Source organism: Candoia aspera, chromosome 1 (genome assembly GCF_035149785.1).
Source record: "Candoia aspera isolate rCanAsp1 chromosome 1, rCanAsp1.hap2, whole genome shotgun sequence".
NCBI classification, from domain to species: Eukaryota; Metazoa; Chordata; class Lepidosauria; order Squamata; family Boidae; genus Candoia; species Candoia aspera.
In genome coordinates, this window is record NC_086153.1 from 116,296,678 (window position 1) to 116,304,534 (window position 7,857).

A 7,857-nucleotide genomic window follows, 5' to 3' on the forward strand; every position below is an offset into this window, starting at 1 on the left:
CGGGAGGGGAAGAGCCATTCTTGGGGCTGGTTGATTCCCTAGTTCTGCGGGGACCAGTTTTATGCCCTTATCGTTTGAATTAGATCTGCCATGGCTTGGATTTTATTGCATTTTATGCTGACTGATTAATGGTTGTATTTATGATTTTACTGAAATTTTAATTGTTTTTATTGTGAACCGCCCAGGGTCCACCGTGTGGGGGAGATGGGCGGTGATAAAAATTTAATAAATAAATAAATGTTATTTAGCCACACTGACAAAAAGGATATAGAAATATTAGAGTATATGCTGGAAAGATTATTTTTTTTAAAACTGCTTGTTGTGCCTGCGTATCTGGAGAGATGGAACAAACAAAACGTGTTATAAATGGAGATGGTGACGTTTAAGCCTGATGACCCATGAAGCTGGATAGTTAAAAACTGAGCTCAAGAGTATAATAATTTAAAGATGTTTTAAAATTAGAACCAGGTGCCCCAATCTTTTCATTCATTTTCCTCAAAATTTTGCAATGAAACATCCTGGTTGGGCTGACACTGGGAGTGGAAGAGCAGCAGGAGAAGGGACAGACTGATCTCCTCAACCAGCCTCACACTGGAATCTGTTCCCCAAAGAGCTATTTTTCTACAGCAAACAGAGAAGTAGCAGCATCTCTGAAAGAACAGAAAGAGGAATGCTTTTCTTCTTCCCTTTTGTCTATAAATTGCTCAGGACACAAAAACTTTTGCAATACCATATTAACACCTTATTGCAAATAAATTATTTTACTTTCACTGCACAGTTTGGGCCATTTTATCCTCCTGAAATACAAGCTTCATGCACAATTGGAAGGAATGTGAGGAAATTGTTTGAGGATTACCATCTTAGGCTCCCAAGAGCTTGAAGATGGCACTCTTGAATCATTATGATTCAAAACCAGATTGATATGATGTTGCCTCTTTTAATCAAATATTTATTTTAATGAAAAGCAACAGCCACTTCATAGTATAGAATATACTGAAAGGGTTGGAAGGGGTTTAGAGATTATCCTTTGGATCCATCACATTTTTCTGGTTAAATGATATGGTCAGGAGACCAGCTTGGCTCAAAGAAGCAATCTGGAACTGTTCTGTGTGGGACATAGATTACAAGCTGTCGTCCAGAGATTCCAGCTCCATCTCTCCTCCTTTGCAAAATACGCAGGTGCAGTCTGCTTTAGAGGGGTTAAACTTACATCAAGGATAGGCTCTTTCCTTACATTGCTGGTATTTCCTTACTATAACCAGGATTTCAGTTCCTGGAGCAGTACATTTAACAGAGCTGGCCTTTTACTTGTTGAGTGATAGAGGTGCATATTTCATTGTTGAACAAATCTTACTGTTAGAAAATTCTGTGTGATGTTCAGTAGACATCTGCTTTCTTGTAAATTAAACACATTTTTCTTGCCTTGCATTCTGGTACAGCACTGGACAAATCTACCCCATTTTCTATATGGCAGCCCTTCAGATGCTTGAAGACACCCTCAGGGCATGCCTCCCCACAGGCTTTGAACAGACTGGAATGAAATTAATAAGTTTTGTTTTCAGTCATTAATATTTGTACTCTTTATAACACTCATCAACATTTATATTTTTTAAAAAACCCTGTCCTCTCTTCTTCAGGTTATACATCCTCAGTGCCTCCAATCTTTCTTCATACTTCTACTTTTTTTCTTCTAAGCCTCTTATCATATTAGTTACTCTTCTTGCTTAATATCCTTCCTAAAATGCAGTGCCCAGAACTGGACACAATGTTCTAGATGTGGTCTGATCAACACAGAATAGAAGACTCACTTCTCTTGATATTGATGTAGCCTGGGATTGAATTTGTCTTTTCTTTTCTTTTTGCAGTTACTGTTGGCTCATGTTCTACTTGTGATCTAGTTAGACACCAAGATCTTGTTTGTGTGTACTATTGCCCGGTATGATCTTCCCATCTTATATTCATATCTTTAATTTTTCCTACCCAAATGAAAGACTTTCAAAAATCATTTTGCTACTTTCTGCCCATTGTTCCAGCTTGTCAAACATTTTTGGAATTTTGATCCTGACATTCAGAATATATGCTATTCCCCCCTCCCCCCCATTTGTATCATCTGCAAATTTGATAATTATATTTTCTAATAGGCCCTGTGCTACTCAACATATTTGTAAACGACTCATTCAAGTCATTTGTAAATATGCTGAATAGCACAGGGCCTACAACAAAGCCTAGTGATTGGTCACTCAGCTTTCCCCTCCTTTGATAGGACGCCATTGATATACACTCACTGAGTATGACTGTCCAGCCAGACTTGTATCCAACTAATGGTAGCATAGTTCAGCAAATATTTGCCATCTTCTCTACTGGAATTTCAGGACAGACTTTGCTGAATTCTTTGCTGAAGTCAGTGTATATTATGTCCACTGAATCTCATGGCCAGCAAAATTGGTCACTCTATCAACCAAGATTTATTTGGCATGAATTATTCTTGATAATCCTATGCTAACTTCTCACAAGCAAGTGATTCTTTTTAAATACTCACAAACCAATTGCGTTATCAGATGCTCCAGAGTTTTGCCTGATATCAACATCATTTGATATTGATTTTATTGTAAACTGCCCAGAGTCCCCATTTTGGGAGAGATGGGCGGTAGCGAAATTTGAATAATAAATAAATAAATAAAATAAAATCATCCTGACTGGTTTGTAGTTACCCTATAGCTCTTTATTTTTCCCTTTCTAAACATTATTTCATCCTGGGCTCAGCTATGTGGCAGTACGTAGACAGTCTTATCTGAGCTTGGAAATACATGGATGGATAACTATCAGAATATCCAAGAGCTGTAGACAAGACCAGGAAGTAAAAAAAAAAAAAATCCAGAAAGAAGGCAAGGACAAACCACTTAAATATTATTACAAAGAAAACTAAATGGCTATGAAATCTCCAGGAATTGAATTTTACTCAAAGGAGACTCTTTATTTTATTTTAAATTATGTCCTGGAGGATCTTTGGATTATTAAATTGCATTTCAACACACATTTTGCAGTAAATAAGTCCTACTTAAATCAGTCAGAGTATTGATTAAATAAACGAAGAATTGCACAATAAATCTACTGTTATTTAATCTTAAGGTTCTTTCAACAACACACAGAACTGAATTTTTATTACATTCAAAACTTTACAGCCATGTATACCATATGCTGGTCTTTTTCTTGAGCTATAGCAGGGAGCAGGTAAAAATAACATGTAGTGTTCTGAAAAACTTTACCCTTGAAATTGTATTCACCTTCAATGCTTCCTGCTTGTTGCTGCTAGAAGTCATTGTGAAAGATCACAGACTATTCGACTTATAAGCACATATTAAAATATTTTCTAGTTGAGTTTAGAGTGTACTGCAGCAAACAAACAAAGCAGCCCAAAGTATCTGCTGCTTTCCTGAACCAACATCCTTTGCACCAGCAAAGCTTTTTCTTTATAATCCCCATAAAAGTCTACATATGGGAAGCTGTAGAAGGAACAGTTGTTATGTACTGTGCCAGGTTAAGGCTTCTGTTTAGTCTACAAGAAACATATTCTGGAATAGTTTCAGTTCATATAAAGAGGATATAAATAAAACTGAGTGTAAATAATAAGCAGCTTATGCTGTTTGTTTTCACTCTATCACAAAAGCTCATATGGCAATACATTTGTTAACCTGTAAGCTCCCACATGATGCTTCTTTGTTTTCAAAAACTATGCCAGCTTTCTCTAACTTGGTACCTTCTAGTTGTGCTGGAATAACAGCTCTCAACATGGAGTCCTAACACACCAGATGGAGTGAAGCGCCCTACATAATTCAGTGGCTTGGATCAAAGATCACAAAAAAACATGGTGTAGCACCACAGGGATCATCCGGTATGAGTTTCAGGCTTGCATGCGATTCCCCTATCTTCCTTTGTACCTGAGAAAAGAGAAAAGTTGAAAGCTTCTTGCTGTGCCTTTGAACTAACTACCATGTGATAGATGAAGGTAGAAATGCCTTGTTCTAGTAATAGTTAAGAAATAAAGACCTGGAACCATGGCTTCTTTGGGACATCACTGGAAAGAGCAGTTTGTTCAGCCTTGCGGAGGGCCATTTCCTTCCTTCATGTGTAAAGGGTAAGGTGGTGCCTGCAAGCACAATGCTCCCAAACTGCTTGTTCGTAGAATACCGAATATTGGATTAGCATTACCAATAAATGTAACCAGTGTACCCTGCTAATGGGGGAGGGAAGCCGTTCATCTCTCTGTATAGGCTCCTCATGGATTCTATTCCTTAATGCAGTAGGATAAAACATACTTAGGGAAAATGAGTGGGATTTGCAACAGTATACTGTAGTGTGTTATTTTATTTATTTATTTATTTATCAATCAAATTTATCACCGCCCATCTCCTCCCACCAGAGGGACTCTGGACGGTTTACAATAATAATCAATAAAATAAATATACAATAAAATTACAATATTTAAAAATACAGTATCTAAAAATACATTTCAGGTAAACAATAATTACAGATAAAAATAGAATCCAGATGGCAGATGATAACTCAGTCCTTGTATGCGACCAGCACTCTAGGGTATTAGCCATCCCCAAACATGATGACCCCCTCCCCACCCCAAGCCAGGTGGCAGAGCCAGGTCTTCAATTCCCTCTGGAAGGCCAGGAGCAATGGGGCTAACCTCACCTCTGGTGGCAAGATGCTCCAGAGGGTGGGAGCTACTGCAGAGAAGGCCCACCTCCTGGACCCTGCCAGACAGAATTCTCTTACCGACAGGGTCCGCAACATGCCCTCTCTGCATGATCAGGTGGAACGGGTTGACATAATGGGGAAGAGGCTGTCCCTCAGGTAGCCTGGCCCCATGCCATGTACGGCTTTAAAGGTGATAACCAACATCTTGAATTGGACCCAGAAGCAAGCTATTACCCAATGTGGCTCACGGAGCAAAGGTGTTACATGTGCCTGTCTAGGGGCACCCAAAATTGCCCACATGGCCGCATTCTGGACCAGCTGTAGCTTCCAGATACTCTTCAAGGGTAGCCCCACGTATAACACATTGCAATAGTCTATGTGGGAGTTAACAAAGGCATGAGTGACTGTTCAAAGGGCTTCCCTATCCAGGAAGGGGCATAACTGGTGCACAACACGAAGTTGCACAAAGGCCCTCCTGGCCACGGTTGCCACCTGCTCTTCAAGCAGGAGCTGTGAGTCCAGGAGGATCCCCAGATTACGCACTGGGTCTGTCTGGGGCAGTGCAACCGCATCCAGAGCCAAAGATAACGAAGTCCTGGATACGGAAGAGCCATTAACCCACAGCCACTCCATCTTACCAGGGTTCAGCTGAAGCCTGTTGTTCCCCATCCAGACCCCCTACAGCCCCCAGGCACCAAGAGAGGGTGGTCACAGCATCACTTAACTCACCTGGGATGGAGATATGCAATTTGGTATCATCAGCGTATTGATACCTCATCTCATGGTGACGGATGATCTCACCCAGCACGCTTCCATTCCACTATCACCCTGCTTTTCTCCACTCTCCGTCAGTTGCTATTAGGTGCTTCCTGAGTCTTTAGCTATATTTTATAGGAATGTTTTATATGTCTTGAAGTGATTTTTCTGAAGGTTATGTAGACTTCTACTAATTTCAAGATTCCCCCTCCCCTGAGCTGCTTGTATACTGCCTGCCTGTATAAGTGTGAGGTCATTTTAGCTACAGAAGGAAAAGTACTTGTTGGACTGAGACTGCTATTCGTATACAAAAGACTAGCTGCTTTTCCTATCAAACTGTAGTTTAAATTTCCATTTGCTGTAATGACTGCTTGAAAAATACCAGACAGTCCTCGTTAGAAATATTATATTTTCTGGAAAGATGTACTGCTTGTTCAACACAACAGCTATAAATTTTATTTTAACTAAACATGTTTTTATTTTCTTCTCTGCTGGCTTATCTAATATTTGCTGACTCTTAATAGATCTTTCATAGTCAGATTTCCTTGAGTAACTTGTAATTAATTGCAAATATAAATATGATTTATAAATAAATGCATAGAAAACCATTACTGGTATTATTAGTAATAGCATTGTTATTACTTTGAACTTCACCCATTCCTAGATGATCTTAGGATATTAAACAAATAGAAAGATGGAAATTTTCCCTCTTTAGCTGAATTATGTTTCATGGTCATGCTTCTTGGCCACAATTTCCATATTGTTCTGCTCCTATCAAAATGTCTCAATACCTGACATTTTGCTGCCCCATATATAGCTAAAATTATGATACATCAACAGATCCAAAAGGATACAATTTTCATGTTCCTACATCTGCAAATTTGGGAGCATGTTGAGCTCTCCGGTCCTTTTAAGTAACAGATGTATCCAGAATTTGATTATGAAATGTCATTTCTGTCAACAAGTTTAAATTTTATATGGTAGAGAACAAGCCACATCCTTAGGCTGTTTTCACAAAACAAAAAGCTTGGCATAATTCAGTGCTGATCACATGGAATCTAAAAATATCAAGTCCAATTCAAACTAACTTTTCACCTAAAAACACAGGTAGGCAATATTTTGAAAGCCAAGGACTGGACTTAGCATTGGCAGGGAGGGACTCAGAGTGCAAAACAGGTGAAGCTACATTACAAATGTGGTCAGCACTTGGTTGGGAAGATTTTTTTTTTTTTTAAACCCTGTGATATGGCTATTTTAACCCTTACACTGCAGTTTTCATTTCTTTCCTAGCTATCCTAATATGCAATTGCTCATCTCATAAATGCAAGAGAAATAGCAATGGATTCGTCAAACATGGCAATCTACAAGCACAGAGAAATCAGAATAAGCAGGTGGCAGCATCTGGCTGACCTAGTCTGGCCTCAGAAGGTACTGTAAGTGAAGTCAGGTCTTCACTTGGAGGTCTAGTTATTACTTGTATGGGAGACCTTAAAAGAATTCCAGGGCTGTAGGCTCCTTTGGGAAATCAAGTCAACATGGTGGGAGAGGAGAGTGGCAAACCAATTCCACACTGTTGCCAAAACAAATACATGACTGTAGCCACCAGAAGCCAAACTTGATACAAGAGTGTCATTACCATTTACATTAAAAAGATACAGGCAAAAAGCTCAGGGAAAATTGCGCACATAAAACAGTATTCCAGGCTCCGATGTGACTAATTTTATAGCTCAGTATCTTGTAAGAACACAGCCAATGTGCTGAATGTATAGCTTGTGTGTGTGAATCGAGGCAACTGGATTAGTTCAGTAAACATAACTTAGTGCAAACTCAGCCACTGCTACTAGGGCTTCTGCTACCATAATGGAAACAGTGGGGACCTGATTACATAAGCCTAATTGGAGAGCAAGTAATGTCCTTATAGTGGGACTATCATGCAAAAGGTTATATGATTCAGAGCCTTGCAGAATGCACTCCTTTAATAGGGAGATCATGCAAGTATTTTACTACATGTTTTTTTTTACAGCTGAGTTATTGCACCGAAAATTGATTAGAGTCCTCAGTACTGAGAAACCAAGTCAAATAATAAGCCTGTCTGCCAGGAGCTATGTGACCCATCTTAGCGTGACATATGTGAGTTACTGTTCCCTGTGCTCTGTCTGTGTTTTTAATGATAGATTAGTTAATTAAAGAAACAGCATTGGGCTATCTATCTATCATCTATCATCTATCTATCTATCTATCTATCTATCTATCTATCTATCTATCTATCTATCTATCTATCTATCTATCTATCTATCTTTAATGCTCTGTAAGTTGCCCAGGATTGCTTAGGGAGTGAGCAGACATATAAATTGAATAAATACTTAACAGTGGCAGGATCTTGCTGCACTAGAA